The following is a 17,316-nucleotide window of genomic DNA, read 5'->3' as shown; positions in this document are numbered from 1 at the left end:
TCTGGTGGTCCCCTTTGTTTGGATCGACCACCAGAGGACACAGGCAGCTCAATAATAAGTAGCACAAAACACCACTACACTACACCCCCCCTGTCACTTATTAACCCCTTATTAACCCCTGATCACCCCATATAGACTCCCTGATCACCCCCCTGTCATTGATCACCCCCCTGTCATTGATCACCCCCCTGTAAGGCTCCATTCAGACGTCCATATGATTTTTACGGATCCACGGATACATGGATCGGATCCGCAAAACACATACGGACATCTGAATGGAGCCTTACAGGTGGGTGATCAATGACAGGGGGGTGATCACCCCATATAGACTCCCTGATCACCCCCCTGTCATTGATCACCCCCCTGTAAGGCTCTATTCAGACGTCCGTATGTTTTTTACGGATCCACGGATACATGGATCGGATCCGCAAAACACATACGGACATCTGAATGGAGCCTTACAGGGGGGTGATCAATGACAGGGGGGTGATCACCCCATATAGACTCTCTGATCACCCCCCTGTCATTGATCACCCCCCTGTAAGGCTCCATTCAGACGTCCATATGATTTTTACAGATCCACGGATACATGGATCGGATCCACAAAACACATACGGACATCTGAATGGAGCCTTACAGTGGGGTGATCAATGACAGGGGGGTGATCACCCCATATAGACTCCCTGATCACCCTCCTGTCATTGATCACCCCCTTGTCATTGATCACCCCCCTGTTAGGCTCCATTCAGACATCAGTATGTTTTTTACGGATCCACGGATACATGGATCGGATCCGCAAAACACATACGGACATCTGAATGGAGCCTTACAGGAGGGTGATCAATGACAGGGGGTGATTACCCCATATAGACTCCCTGATCACCCCCCTGTCATTGATCACCCCCCTGTAAGGCTCCATTCAGACATTTTTTTGGCCCAAGTTAGCGGAATTTTTTTTATTTTTATTTTCTTACAAAGTCTCATATTCCACTAACTTGTGTCAAAAAATAAAATCTCACATGAACTCCCCATACCCCTCACGGAATCCAAATGCGTAAAAATTTTTAGACATTTATATTCCAGACTTCTTCTCACTCTTTAGGGCCCCTAAAATGCCAGGGCAGTATAAATACCCCACATGTGACCCCATTTCGGAAAGTAGACACCCCAAGGTATTCACTGAGGGGCATATTGAGTCCATGAAAGATTTCAATTTTTGTCCCAAGTTAGCGGAAATGGAGACTTTGTGAGAAAAAAAATAAATAAATCTATTTCAGCTAACTTGTGGCAAAAAAAAAAAATTTCTATGAACTCGCCATGCCCCTCATTGAATACCTTGGGGTGTCTTCTTTCCAAAATGGGGTCACATGTGGGGTATTTATACTGCCCTGGCATTTTAGGGGCCCTAAAGCGTGAGAAGAAGTCTGGGATCCAAATGTCTAAAAATGCCCTCCTAAAAGGAATGTGGGCCCCTTTGCGCATCTAGGCTGCAAAAAAGTGTCACACATGTGGTATCGCCATACTCAGGAGAAGTTGGGCAATGTGTTTTGGGGTGTCATTTTACATATACCAATGCTGGGTGAGAGAAATATCTCGGTCAAATGCCAACTTTGTATAAAAAAAATGGGAAAAGTTGTCTTTTGCCGAGATATTTATCTCACCCAGCATGGGTATATGTAAAATGACACCCCAAAACACATTGCCCAACTTCTCCTGAGTACGGCGATACCACATGTGTGACACTTTTTTGCAGCCTAGGTGGGCAAAGGGGCCCAAATTCCAAAGAGCACCTTTAGGATTTCACAGGTAATTTTTTACACATTTTGATTTCAAACTACTTACCACACATTAGGGGGGGCCCTAGAATGCCAGGGCAGTATAACTACCCCACAAATGACCCCATTTTGGAAAGAAGACACCCCAAGGTATTCCGTGAGGGGCATGGCGAGTTCCTAGAATTTTTTTTTTTTTGTCACAAGTTAGCGGAAAATGATGATTTTTATATATTTTTTTTTTCTTACAAAGTCTCATATTCCACTAACTTGTGACAAAAAATAAAAGATTCTAGGAACTCGCCATGCCCCTCACCGAATACCTTGGGGTGTCTTCTTTCCAAAATGGGGTCACTTGTGGGGTAGTTATACTGCCCTGGCATTTTAGGGGCCCAAATGCGTGCGAAGTAGTTTGAAATCAAAATCTGCAAAAAATGGCCGGTGAAATCCGAAAGGTTCTCTTTGGAATGTGGGCCCCTTTGCCCACCTAGGTTTCAAAAAAGTGTCACACATCTGGTATCGCCGTACTTGGGCAATGTGTTTTGGTGTGTCATTTTACATATACCCATGCTGGGTGAGAGAAATATCTTGGCAAAAGACAACTTTTCCCATTTTTTTATACAAAGTTGGCATTTGACCAAGATATTTATCTCAACCAGCATGGGTATATGTAAAATGACACCCCAAAACACATTGCCCAACTTCTCCTGAGTACGGAGATACCACATGTGTGACACTTTTTTGCAGCCTAGGTGGGCAAAAGGGCCCACATTCCAAAGAGCACCTTTCGAATTTCACCGGCCATTTTTTACAGATTTTGATTTCAAACTACTTACCACACATTAGGGCCCCTAGAATGCCAGGGCAGTATAACTACCCCACAAGTGACCCCATTTTGGAAAGAAGACACCCCAAGGTATTCCGTGAGGGGCATGGCGAGTTCCTAGAATATTTTGTTTTTTGTCACAAGTTAGCGGAAAATGATGATTTTTATTTTTTTCTTACAAAGTCTCATATTCCACTAACTTGTGACAAAAAATAAAAACTTCCATGAACTCACTATGCCCATCAGCGAATACCTTGGGGTGTCTTCTTTCCAAAATGGGGTCACTTGTGGGGTAGTTATACTGCCCTGGCATTCTAGGGGCCCTAATGTGTGGTAAGTAGTTTGAAATCAAAATCTGTAAAAAATGGCCGGCGAAATCCGAAAGGTGCTCTTTGGAATGTGAGCCCCTTTGCCCACCTAGGCTGCAAAAAAGTGTCACACATGTGGTATATCCGTACTCAGGAGAAGTTGGGCAATGTGTTTTGGGGTGTTATTTTACATATACCCATGCTGGGTGAGAGAAATATCTTGGCAAAAGACAACTTTTCCCATTTTTTTATACAAAGTTGGCATTTGACCAAGATATTTATCTCACCCAGCATGGGTATATGTAAAATGACACCCCAAAACACATTGCCCAACTTCTCCTGAGTACGGAGATACCACATGTGTGACACTTTTTTGCAGCCTAGGTGGGAAAAGGGGCCTACATTCCAAAGAATGGTGTCATTTGTGGGGTGTTTGTACTGTCTGGCCATTGTAGAACCTCAGGAAACATGACAGGTGCTCAGAAAGTCAGAGCTGCTTCAAAAAGCGGAAATTCACATTTTTGTACCATAGTTTGTAAACGCTATAACTTTTACCCAAACCATTTTTTTTTACCCAAACATTTTTTTTTTATCAAAGACATGTAGAACAATAAATTTTGAGAAAAATTAATATATGGATCTCGTTTTTTTTGCAAAATTTTACAACTGAAAGTGGAAAATGTCATTTTTTTGCAAAAGAAATCGTAAAATTTCGATTAATAACAAAAATTTTTAAAATGTCAGCAGCAATGAAATACCACCAAATGAAAGCTCTATTAGTGAGAAGAAAAGGAGGTAAAATTCATTTGGGTGGTAAGTTGCATGACCGAGCAATAAACGGTGAAAGTAGTGTAGGTCAGAAGTGTAAAAAGTGGCCTGGTCATTAAGGGTGTTTAAGGTAGGGGGGCTGAAGTGGTTAAGGCTTATTGCTAAGAACATGGCACTCACTAATTCCGTTAGAAGAGCCATATGGCTAAAACTCTGGTCTGGAGACCCCTCTTCAAAGAGTAACCTGTGTTCCCTTCCCTTCGAACCTGGCAAATTATTCGGCTCTCATCTCGATAAACTTCTTGAGGCCAATATAGAAGATAAAGCGTTAAGTTTTCCACAGCCTAAACGCAGAGATAAAAGATTTTTTCGTCCCTACAGGGGTCAAGATTCCAGGAGATCTACCTTTAGAGGCCGTTCCAGTCGTGGAAGATCTGACCGTAGAACCTGGGTTCCTACGGAGAAGTCTAGAAAGAAGACCGACGATAACAGATCTACCAAACCTGAATTCTGACGCCAGAGGTCAGAAAGTGGGAGGACGCCTGGCATTCTTCTACCCCAAATGGCAGCAGATTACTTCAGATTGTTGGGCACTGAATGTTGTTCACAATGGCTATGCTCTAGAGTTCAACCATCTACCAGGGGACAGGTTTCTTCTCAACGATGGAAGAGACCTAAAGATCATCCAGCTTTTAAAAGAATTCATGGAAAAAGGAGCCCTAGAACCAGTTCCAGTTCATCAAGAATATTCAGGCATCTACTCCAGAGTCTTTCGTGTTCCCAAACCCGACGAAAAAAGCCGCTTAATTATAGATCTCCGCTATGTAAACCGCTGCATGAAAAAGATCCATTTCAAAATGGAAACAATAAGGTCCATTACTGCGGTCCTCAGGAAGAATCAGTTTATGTCCTCCCTGGACTTAAAGGACGCATACCTCCACATTCCGATCCAGTTACAATCAAGAAAATACTTGAGAGTCGCCATCAGGATGGGGAAGAGAACAATGCATTTCCAATTCAAGGCCCTCCCGTTCGGCTTGTGTTCTGCCCCAAGGATCTTCACAAAGATTGCTGTCATTGTTGTTGTGGAGCTTCGTCTTCAGGGGATTCAGATCTTCCCCTATTTGGACGACTGGCTTCTCGTTGCAGAGTCAGAGAGTCTTCTGCAGCATCATCTAGAAGAGACCATAAAACTTCTCCAGTCTGTAGGTTTCCTGTTAAACTGGGGAAAGTCCGATCTGATTCCACTTCCAAGATTTTTCTCGGCTTCCTGATAGACACAGTCTCCATGAAGTTATACCTTCCTCTACCAAAGATGGAATTATTAAAAAAGGAAGTATAGACACTAATATCTCTGCCGTCACCGTCCGTCCACAGAGTTATGAAAACACTGGGACATCTGACAGCTGTTTCGGATGCAGTGCCTTGGGCGAATATCCACACCCGAGATCTTCAGCAGAATTTACTCCAGTCTTGGCGGCGCAGCCGTTACCAGTTAGGGGCGAAGGTGAAGTTATCTTCCTCCACAGTATAGAACCTCAAATGGTGGCTTCACTCAAGCAATCTGATCAAAGGGAAGAATTTCCAGTTTCTCTTCTCAGTAACCATCACGACGGATGCATCCGGCCAGGGCTGGGGAGCGCACCTCCAGAACAAGTGGGTGCAAGGCCGCTGGTCCCCCAGAGAAATGAGACAGTCTTCAAATTACAAAGAATTGAAAGCTGTACTGTTAGCACTTTACAAGTTCAAGACCGAGGTGTCAGGGAAGTCAGTGCTGATCCGTTCAGACAATCTTGTCACGGTATTGTATTTGAACAAGCAAGGGGGCACGAGGAGCAGGCCCCTGCTGCAATTATGCAAGAAGATTTTCGAATGGGCAGAATCACATCTTTCGGAGTTGAAAGCTCTGCATATCAGAGGCTCCTCGAATACTCAAGTGGATCTTCTGAGGAGGAAGATAGTCAACCAAGCGGAATGGGAACTAAATCCTATTGTCTTCCAAAGCATTGTAGCCAAATGGGGTTGTCCGTCCTGGGATCTGATGGGATCTGCAACGAACAAGAAGTTAAGCAGATTCTGTTCTCTGAAGATCTCCGACAATCCTGCAGTGGTAGATGCTTTCTCAATGAGTTGGAAGAACCTTTCCGCCTACGTTTTTCCCCCAGTTCCTCTCATTCCGAAGACATTACAGAAAATAGTAGAAGAGAAGCCTCTATTTATAATTGTGATAACTCCCTTTTGGCCAAGGAGGTCATGGTTCCCTCTCCTCCTTCATCTGTCCAGAGGAGAATTCTGATAGCTCCCTCCACGTCCGGATCTTCTTCTCCAGAACGGCCTATATCATCAGAGTCTAGACCGTCTACATCTTACCGCCTGGAAGTTGAAAGATCTAAATTAGAAGCAAAAGGTCTCTCACAGTCTGTCATTAATACTCTTCTTGCCTCTCGCAAAGACTCGACTAACAGGAAATATTCTAAAATATGGAGGAAATTTGTTTCCTGGAGTTCTGATTCTGGCCATAATGACCTTGATGTCTCTTCAGTACTGCAATTTCTTCAAGATGGGTTTCAGAAAGGTCTCAAACCCAATACCTTGAGAGCCCATATGACTGCCATTAACTCTATGACAGAAAATAGATTCCTTCATCACCCTCTAATCCTCAGATTTTTCAAGGCAGTTAGAAGACTACAACCAGTGCTTAGGGATCCTACACCTATTTGGGACATTTCCTTAGTCCTAAAGAGACTTACCTCAGCACCTTTTGAGCCTTTACAAGATGTGGACCTCAAATGGCTTTCTTATAAGGCTTTATTTCTCACGGCCATCACTTCCGCTAAGAGGCTGGGAGAACTACAAGCCTTGTCGTCCAGATTTCCATATGTACGCTTTTTACCAGATGGAGTCCTATTGCGTACAATTCCGACTTTCCTGCCGAAAGTGCCTTCTTCAGCTAACAAGAATAGGGAATCATTTCTCCCAGTATTTTTTCCTGATCCAGTTAACGAGCAACAGATACTTCTGAATACTCTAGATGTTAAAAGAACATTACAAATCTACCTCCAAAGAACTAAAGACTTCAGGAAAACCGAAAATCTTTTTGTTCTCTTCGCTGGTCCAAGAAAGGGACAACTGCCTTCTAAGGACTCTCTTGAGAGGTGGATAAAGTCCACAATTATGGAAGCCTATTCTCTTGAAGCCCTTCCTCCACCCTTCCCAATCAGAGCCCATTCCACCAGAGCTGCAGCAACCTCCTGGGCAGAAATGGCACAAGTTCCCATTGAAGATATTTGCAACGCCGCATCATGGTCCTCATCTCTGACGTTTGCTAAGCACTATCGTCTGGACATCAATGCTAGGAGCTCAGCCTTTGGTACTGGGTTTTTGTCAGCAGCCGTGGATGAAAGTCCCTCCCTATGAGATCTATAAAAATCCCATGATGTGCTGCCAGAGGACGATAGGGGAAAGGAAAAATTCGTACCTGGGATTTTACTTTCCTTGAGTCCGGAGGCAGCACAAGTTTACCCTCCCTAATAAATTGCTTTTCTGCATATGTTTGTCTGAGTCTATTTCTTTAACACGCCGAGGCATTCTGGGAGGTGTCCCTTAAAGGGGAGGCTATTAATTTAATTAATTAATTGATTACTTGTTTACTAGGTAGGCGGTCCTAGAAAGAAGATGTCACACTATTAACCCATGATGATGTGCTGCCTCCGGACTTAAGGAAAGTTAAATCCCAGGTACGAATTTTTCCTATACTCAGATGACCGCTCTATGCTCAGATGACCGCCTTATGCTCAGATGACCGCTCTATGCTCAGATGACCGCCTTATGCTCAGATGACCGCCCCATGCTCAGATGACCGCTCTATGCTCAGAGGACCGCCCCATGTTTAGATGACCGCCTTATGCTCAATTGACCGCCTTATGTTCAGATGACCGCCCATATGCTCAGCTGACCACCTGCAATGAGCCAGACGGTGGTACGGTTAATCGGACGCCAAATTATGCAGTGGGTCAGGATATGCTTATAATAGTCTATAGTTTTGTTTGTGACGCCAATTGCAGTGTGTGCATGGTACTAACACAGGGCCCTTTAAGGTGTTGTAACTCACCTACCAGGTTAGGAATTCCAGAGTGGTGTAATGTCTCTGTGTGATAATGGCAATAGTGTCAACGGTGTCTTCTACCTGGGTACGGCTGGACTCCTGGATCCTGGCTCACTTGCAATAAAATGAGTGTGTTGCTAGAAGAAGTAATTGAGGGATTTGCAGCAATAATTGAGATCCAAACTTGGAATAAAGTTCAAACTTGTCTTTACTAGATGCAGCTTTCATCCATGCGAGATACAGCATTAGTCTTGGGTCCCAGCAGGTATTGGCAATGTGTGGCAGGAATATATATCTTCTGCTCTATCATGTGCCTGGAGCTCTTTGCAGGATAAGTCGTCTGCTTGTGGCTCTGTAATGTGGCAGGAATTTATATCTTCTGCTCTTACTATCTTCTGCTGTATTGGGGACTGACTAGCTGAGGAGGAATTTGGCTTCTCCTGGTCTCTGGACGGTACTCACAGTTGTGCTCACAGGGTATGCTTCTTCCTGAAGTTCTGGAGGTGGCTGCTTGCTTCTACTAGCTGAGGCTGAAAGGCTCAGGCTGGGAATGATGATCAATTGTCTCAGCCGAGACAAGATCCTGGCTTTGGATCCCTAAATCTGGGAGCTCCTACACACACAGCCTTCCCCTAGCAGGGGTGGCTGGCACACTAACTCTAACTTCCTTCCCCACCCATGAGGCAGGATGTGGGAACATTCCACACCTCCTTACAGAGGGGGGAGCTAAACTGGAATGTACTATTCCAGTCTAGAAACACTAAACTGTCTAGGTCCCTGCTAACATTGCTGCCACCTGATGGTGAACATGAAAATTACAGCAATATATACTTTACAAGGCTTAGAATGCATAATTGTGAGAATATTAGATAAGGGGAGTGTGGGGCCGTGGGTGGGCACATCAGCGGCTGGTGGTGAGGTTAAGCACTGCAGCTTCGCCTTCTCTGCCGGAGGCGGAGCTGCAGTGAGTGACTGAATCACGTGCCCGCTCTCGGCGCTTTGAATCCTCCACTCTTCCGCCTCCTTCCAGCCTTTCACCGCTTCACTTACGCGCTACAGAGAGGAGAGTAATCGCTGGCCGCACCGCTCCCCTGCGAGCCGCAAATGAAGGCGCAAGGAGCCGCATGTGAACAAGGCAGACATAGCAGAGCTGGAGAGAGTACAGAGGAGGGCAGCTAAAGTAATAACTGGAAAAGATGACTGAGGGGAGATCTAATAACTATGTATAAATATATCAGTGGTCAGTACAGAGATCTCTCCCATCATCTATTTATCCCCAGGACTGTGACTGTGATGAGGGGACATCCTCTGCGTCTGGAGGAAAGAAGGTTTGTACACAAACATAGAAGAGGATTCTTTACGGTAAGAGCAGTGAGACTATGGAACTCTCTGCCTGAGGAGGTGGTGATGGTGAGTACAATAAAGGAATTCAAGAGGGGCCTGGATGTATTTCTGGAGTGTAATAATTAGGGATCGACCGGTTATCGGTTTTACCGATATTATCGGCCGATATTCAGGATTTTAACAGTTATCAGTATCGGCATCTATTTTGTCGATATTCCCATAACAGATGGGGAACACGGATCGCGCTGCTGTCAGCGCTCTCTGTGTTCCCTCAGCAGCACAGGGGAGAAGGAAGCAGTGTCTCCCTCCCCCTGTGATGCAGCTGCCGCTGCCGCCAATGAGAGGAGAGAAGACAAGTGGAGGGGAGGGGCTGTGGCCACTGCGCCACCAATGAAGTTGAATTACTCATTCATTCAAATTGAACAGGAGGCGGGAGCTGGCTGCAGAATCACATAGCCGGCTCCCGACCTCTATGAGCAGTAGCTACGATCTGCGGTTGTTAACCCCTTAGGTGCCGCGGATCGCAGCTACCGCTCATAGAGGTCGGGAGCCGGCTATGTGATTCTGCAGCCAGCTCCCGCCTCCTGTATATGAATAAATGAGAGATTTAGGTTCATTGGTGGCGCAGTGTGCCCCCCCAAGCCCCCCAGTATTAATCATTGGTGGCGCAGTGCGCCTCCCACCCCCGTATTAAAAACATTGGTGGCGCAGTGTGCCCCCCACCCAAGCCCCCCCGGTTTTAATCATTGGTGGCAGTGGCCACAGGGTCCCCTCTCCCCTCCTCCTCCGATCGGAGCCCCAGCAGTGTAAGCCTGGGGCTCCGATCAGTTACCATGGCAGCCAGGACGCTATTTAAGCCCTGGCTGCTATGGTAAGCTCCATGCTGCTGTGTGCACAGAGCTCAGAGCAGCAGGGACAGTGTGAGATCCTATTCACACTGATAGAGATCTATCAGGGTGAATAGGACAAGGGTTCTAGTCCGTAAGGGGGCTAAAAGTTAGTAAAAAATAAACACCAAAATATTAAGTATAAATAAAAAAGAAAGATTTACAAAAAAAAAACCTACACATTAACAATAAAAATATTCATTTTTAGCAGATGTGTGTAGGATTTTTTTTTTTTCAAAAATGAAATTTCACAGAATATCGGTATAAATTATCGGCTATCAGCTTAAAAGTTTACAAATTATCGAACCCTAGTAATAGTATTACAGGCTATAGCTGCTAGAGATGGGTCGTTGATCCAGGGAGTTATTCCGATGCCTGATTGGAGTCGGGAAGGAATTTTTTTCCCCCTAAGATGAGGAAAATTGGCTTTTACCTCATTGGGGTTTTTGGCCTTCCCCTGGATCAATTTGCAGGATAACAGGCCGAAATGGATGGACGGAAGGCTTCTTTTCAGCCATACAAACTATGTTACTGCCCCCACACAGCTGTGCTACCCCTTAGTGCCTACAACTGTGTTGCCCCCTTAGATTAGTGCTGCCCCTGTAGGTTTAATAAAAATAAAAAAAAGCCCCACTCCACAATGAACTGCTCACATCCTTCCTCTGCGGCTCAAGCTCTTCTACTGCAGCAGGTAAAGCACATCTTGTTCATTTCATTTCACATCCATTGTGGTGGTGTATAGAGCCAGCAATGTTAGAATTGTGTCCATGTCCCAATATTTATGGACCTGACTGTGTACATATACATGTAACATAGTAACATAGTACATAAGGCCGAAAAAAGACATTTGTCCATCCAGTTCGGCCTGTCATCCTACAAGTTGATCCAGAGGAAGGCAAAAAAACCCTGTGAGGTAGAAGCCAATTTTCCTCACTTTAGGGGAATAAAAAATTCCTTCCCGACTCCAATCAGGCAATCAGAATAACTCCCTGGATCAACGACCCCTCTCTAGTAGCTATAGCCTGTAATATTATTACGCTCCAGAAATACATCCAGGCCCCTCTTGAATTCCTTTATTGTACTCACCATCACCACCTCCTCAGGCAGAGAGCTCCATAGTCTCACTGCTCTTACCGTAAAGAATCCTCTTCTATGTTTGTGTACAAACCTTCTTTCCTCCAGCCGCAGAGGATGTCCCCTCGTCACAGTCACAGTCCTGGGGATAAATAGATGATGGGAGAGATCTCTGTACTGACCCCTGATATATTTATACATAGTAATTAGATCTCCCCTCAGTCGTCTTTTTTCTAACGTGAATAACCCTAATTTTGATAATCTTTCAGGGTACTGTAGTTGCCACATTCCAGTTATTACTTTAGTTGCCCTCCTCTGGACCCTCTCCAGCTCTGCTATGTCTGCCTTGTTCACAGGAGCCCAGAACTGTACACAGTACTCCATGTGTGGTCTGACTAGTGATGTGTAAAGTGGTAGGACTGTGTTCTCATCACGGCATCTATGCCCCTTTTGATGCAACCCATTATCTTATTGGCCTTGGCAGCAGCTGCCTGACACTGGTTTTTGCAGCTTAGTTTGCTGTTTATTAAAATTCCTAGATCCTTTTCCATGTCAGTGTTACTGAATGTTTTACCATTTAGTATGTACGGGTGACTTGCATTATTCCTTCCCATGTGCATAACTTTACATTTGTCAGTGTTAAACCTCATCTGCCACTTATCTGCCCAAGCCTCCAATCTATCCAGATCCCTCTGTAGTAGTATACTGTCCTCTGTAGTATATATATACAGTATACTGTCCTCTGTAGTATATATACAGTATACTGTCCTCTGTAGTATATATACAGTATACTGTCCTCTGTAGTATATATACAGTATACTGTCCTCTGTAGTATATATACAGTATAATGTCCTCTGTAGTATATATACAGTATGCCGTCCTCTGTAGTGTATATACAGTATACTGTCCTCTTCAGTGTTAATTACTTTACACAGTTTAGTGTCATCTATGAAAATTGATACTTTACTATGCAAGCCTTCTACAAGATCATTAATAAATATATTGAAGAGAATAGGGCCCAATACTGACCCCTAAAGGTACTCCACTAGTGACAGTGACCCAATCTGAGTGTGTACCGTTAATACCCACCCTCTGTTTTCTATCACTGAGCCAGTTACTTACCCACTTACAGACGTTTTCTCCGAGTCCGAGCATTCTCATTTTATATACTAACCTTTTATGTGGTACAGTGTCAAATGCTTTGGAGAAGTCCAGATACACGACATCCATTGATTCGCCGCTGTCAAGTCTAGAACTTACCTCCTCATAGAAACTGATTAAATTAGTTTGACATGACCGATCCCTCATGAAGCCATACTGATATGGCGTTATTTGCTTATTTTCATTGAGATCCTCCAAGATAGCATCTCTCAGAAAACCTTCAAACAGTTTACCCACAACAGATGTTAAACTTACCGGCCTATAGTTTCCAGGCTCTGTTTTTGGACCCTTTTTGAATATTGGCACCACATTTGCCATGCGCCAATCCTGTGGGACATTCCCTGTCAGTATAGAGTCCGCAAATATCAGAAATAAGGGTCTGGCTATGACATTACTTAATTCCCTTAGGATACGGGGGTGTATGCCATCCGGTCCTGGCGATTTGTCTATTTTAATCTTTTTAAGTCGCTGTTGTACTTCTTCCTGGGTCAGACAGGACACTTTTAATGGCGAATTTATTTCAACATTCAGCATTTCATCTGACAGTTTATTTTCCTCAGTGAATACATTGGAGAAAAAAATATTTAACAGCTTTGCTTTCTCCTCGTCGCTCTCTGCGACTCCCCCCTCATTACTCTTTAAAGGGCCGACACCTTCAGATTTATACTTTTTAACATTTATATAATTGAAGAACATTTTAGGGTTAGTTTTACTCTCTTTGGCAATTAAACTCTCGGTCTCTAGTTTGGCCACTTTTATTTGTTTTTTACATGTTCTGTTTTTTTCCTTATAGTTTTTCAGTGCTTCCGTGCAACCCTCCTGTTTTAGTGTTTTATATGCTTTCTTTTTGTCATTTATTGCTTTCTTTACAGTTCTGTTTATTCACATTGGTTTCTTTTTGTTCCTTAACCTTTTATTCCCATACAGTATGTACCTCTGACAATGAGATTTTAGGATGTTTTTAAAGATATCCCATTTTTTGGCTGTATTTTTATTTTTGAGGACTTTGTCCCAGTTAGTTTGGCCTATGGCCTCTCTTAGTTGGCTAAATTTAGCTTTTTTGAAGTTTGGTATTTTTGTTCGTCCCTGTAGAAACGCTCTTTTGAATGATAATTGGAAGGTTATTACTTTATGGTCACTATTTCCCAGGTGTCCCCCAACCTGCACGTCTGTTGTTCTGTCAGATCTATTGGTTAATACCAAGTCCAGTATGGCCGTCCCTCTAGTCGGGTCCTGAACCAGTTGGGAAAGGTAATTGTCTTTGGTTATTGCCAAGAACCTGTTTCCTTTATGAGATATACAAGTTTCAGTTTCCCAGTCTATATCTGGGTAGTTGAAGTCCCCCATAATAACCACCTCATTATGATTTGCCATCTCGTCTATCTCATTTAGTAGTAGATTTTCTGTGGACTCTGGTATATTAGGTGGTTTATAGTAGACTCCTATTAGTAATTTATTGTTGTTTTTAGCTCCATGTATCTCTACCCATAGTGACTCCACATGTTCATGTCCCTCACTTATATCTTCACGGAGTGTGGGCTTTAGACAGGACTTTACATAAAGGCAGACCCCTCCCCCTCTCCGGTTTTGACGATCCTTTCTAAACAGACTGTAACCTTGTACATTAACTGCCCAGTCATAGCTATCATCCAGCCATGTCTCAGTTATTCCCACTATGTCATAGTCCTCCTCACACATCACTAATTCCAGTTCCCCAGTTTTATTAGTCAGGCTTCTGGCATTAGTATACATACATTTGAGAGGTTTATGTATATTTTTTACCCTACACCTTTCCTTCTGAACTGTTCTAGTCCCTCCTTCCATTCCTCCCCCATTCTTATTACCTTGCCCCCGGTCTCTATCTGCACTATCTTCCCCTTCTATAGTGTAATTACCCTCCCCCCCAGTCCCTAGTTTAAACACTCCTCCAACCTTCTAGCCATCTTCTTCCCCAACACAGCTGCCCCTTCCCCATTGAGGTGCAGCCCGTCCCTACGATAGAGCCTGTAGCCGACAGAGAAGTCGGCCCAGTTCTCCAGGAACCCAAACCCCTCCTTCCTACACCAGTTCTTGAGCCACTTGTTAATTTCCCTAATCTACCGCTGCCTTTCTTGTGTGGCCCGTGGTACAGGCAGTATTTCGGAAAATACTACCTTTGAGGTCCTTGCCCTAAGCTTTTGACCTAAATCCCTGAAATCATTTTTAAGGACTCTCCACCTACCCCTAACTTTGTCATTGTTCCGATATGGACCATGACCGCTGGATCTTCTCCAGCCCCTCCCAGTAATCTGTCAACCCGATCCGCGATATGTCGAACTCTAGCGCCAGGAAGACAGCACACTGTTCGGCGATCACGGTCTTTGTGACAGATTTCCCTATCTGTTCCCCTAATAATGGAGTCTCCCACTACCAGCACCTGTCTGGCCTGCCCTGCTCTCCTGGTCCCCTGCTTACCGGAGCTGACATTCCCCTGACTGGCAGAGGAAGTGTCTGGCTGCGGCAGTGCCGTCCCTGGACTGATATCCCCCTCATCTGCCAAACGTGAAAACTTGTTGGGGTGTGTCAGATCAGGGCTAGCCTCCCTGGCACTCTTCCCTCTACCCGCTTTCTAACTGTTACCCAGCTAGCTACCTCACTTTCCTCAGCCTCCTCTCTGTCACCCTCCACCTCATCTACCCCATAGAGTGCTTGCTCGGTGAGAAGCAAACTTTTTTGCAAATTGTCAATGCCTCTCAGTGTTGCAACTTGCCCGTTTAGAGACTCGATCTGCGATTCCAAACGGGTAATTTGCTCACATCTTGAACAAAGATATACACCCTCGAACGGCTGTTCCAGGACTGCATACATCATGCACGATGTGCACTGGACTGCGTTGTCAATTGTGCAACACATACTAAATGGGGATTACACCACAAAAGCAAAAAATACAATACAATGTAGTAATAAGATACAGGCTAATTGCAGTCCCCCACTAAAGACCCTGAATCTAAAGTCACTTAATCTTAAGTCACACACTTACACAACCAGTGGCGTACCTCCAATAGAGGCAGACCACGCAGCTGCTATGGGGCCCCTGGGGGAAGGGGGCCCGCAGTGGAGGATAGGTCCCGCCCACTAATTACACTTGTATGGCTACCTGAGAAAGTAAGAGGTGGCGAAGGACCTTTGGTGATGTCATCAACCATGTGACCAGTGCAGGAAGCCAATGAATAGCAGAGCAGCAGAAGTCTAAAGGACCTTTGGTGATGTCATCATCATGTGACCAGTGCAGAGGACTGGTCAAAGACCTGTGGCATATCGCTGTGAGGGGGCGGAGCTTCTGTGTGGCGCCTGAAGGAGAGGTTAGTGGTGTTCTGGGATAACATAACATCCTAGAAAAGCTGGGAGTTGTAGTTTTGTCGTATTATATGTTTCTCAATGTAATTTAAACGTATGCCCTAGTACAGGCTGGTAATGCTGGGAGTTGTAGTTCTCTCCTCTTATACCCCCTCTTTGGAATGTATACTGATGACCCATAATAAGTCTGGCCATACTGGGGGTTATAGTTATTTCTTTTTAAAGCTCTTACCTGGTACAACTAGATGATGTCCTATAATCTGGACATGCTGAGAGTTGTAGTTCTCTTTTCTTAGGCTGGATTCTCATCACAGTTTAGTTTTCCGTTTTGCATGCAGGACTTTTTTCTGTCTAAAATAACGGATCTCCGACAGAAATGGCATAAACGGATGCGGAATGTGCTGAACTGATGCTTGAAATACAGGATCATATTTTTTTCTTTATTTTTCTGTTTATCTGACGGATCAGAAGAACTGAAAACTAAACGGTGATATGAACCCGGCCTTATACTCTGTGTAATATCTACTTGTATCTGATCATAACAGCCTGGACATGCTGGGAGTTGTAGTTCTCTCCACTTTCACCTCTCCCTGTGTTGCCCCCTAATTTCCAATAATAATCTGGTGATGATGAGACTTGTAGTTCCCTTGTCACTATTATAATGTTCTGCAGCAGCTGAGGTGTGTATTACTTGTTCACTTCTGTGCTGGTGACGGTCGCTGTTCTGCCGTCATAGGAGCACAACAACGAAAATCACTGCAGTTCCGGATCTGGCACTTCATGGACGACAACACCTGACGGATCCCGCTGACTATGATGAGATCTGTCAGGTTTCCATCTTCCAGGCTATAAAATTGTGTCCAGCATTTATGACCTGATCCACGAATGAGGCCCCAACACAGATGTGAACGAAGCTTTATATGTTCTGCAGCAGCTGAGGTATGCATTAGGAGGTTCTGACAGTTCATAAGGCAAGGGGGGCTATGGTGGCACTGGTATACTATTATGCCAGCACCACCATAGCACCCCCTGTGTGCTGCTTATAGTGGACAGTGCCCTCAGACAATGAATGGGGACAATCAAAAGGTTTTTTTTTCCCGGTATTGAGACCCTATGACGGATCTCAATACCGGAAAATAGAAACGCAAGTGTGAAAGTAGCTCCTAATGTCTACACGGCTGCAACTGCTGGGGGTATGGCAGGGGAGAAGCCAGGGCAGGTGGTGGGATGGGCCAGTGGACCGAGTTAGTGGGGCCCCATTAAGATTCTTGCTATGGGGCCCAAGGATTTCTATGTACGCCCCTGTACACAACCACACTTAATCAACCACACGTCGCGGTCAAACTCGCGTTATATATCTGCTTATATTAATATAAATGCAGCTCACTGCACCAGCCTGGTTTGCTTCCCCTCTTTATTATTAATATTTATTTTCTGCCTTCATTTTATTATATACATCCATACATGCGTTTCAAATTTTAACACCTCCCAACCACATATTTATTGACTTATGTGTATATTTATTTATATATTTAAGTGTATATGTATAACTTATTTTTGCACAAAAAAAAAAACAACTTAATTTTGTGATGTTTTAGACTTGAAAAAGGAGTATATTGACTCCGAAACGCGTTGTCACTCACAGAATGGGGCTTCACACTCAGTCACGCAGCGGATTAGCCGCACAGAAAGAGCCCTTAGTAAGAAAATCTGCCGGTTCTTTATATAAAATGTT

The sequence above is a fragment of the Bufo bufo genome, chromosome 4, assembly GCF_905171765.1.
Source record: "Bufo bufo chromosome 4, aBufBuf1.1, whole genome shotgun sequence".
Lineage (NCBI taxonomy): Eukaryota > Metazoa > Chordata > Amphibia > Anura > Bufonidae > Bufo > Bufo bufo.
Note: the sequence above shows the minus strand (reverse complement) of the source record.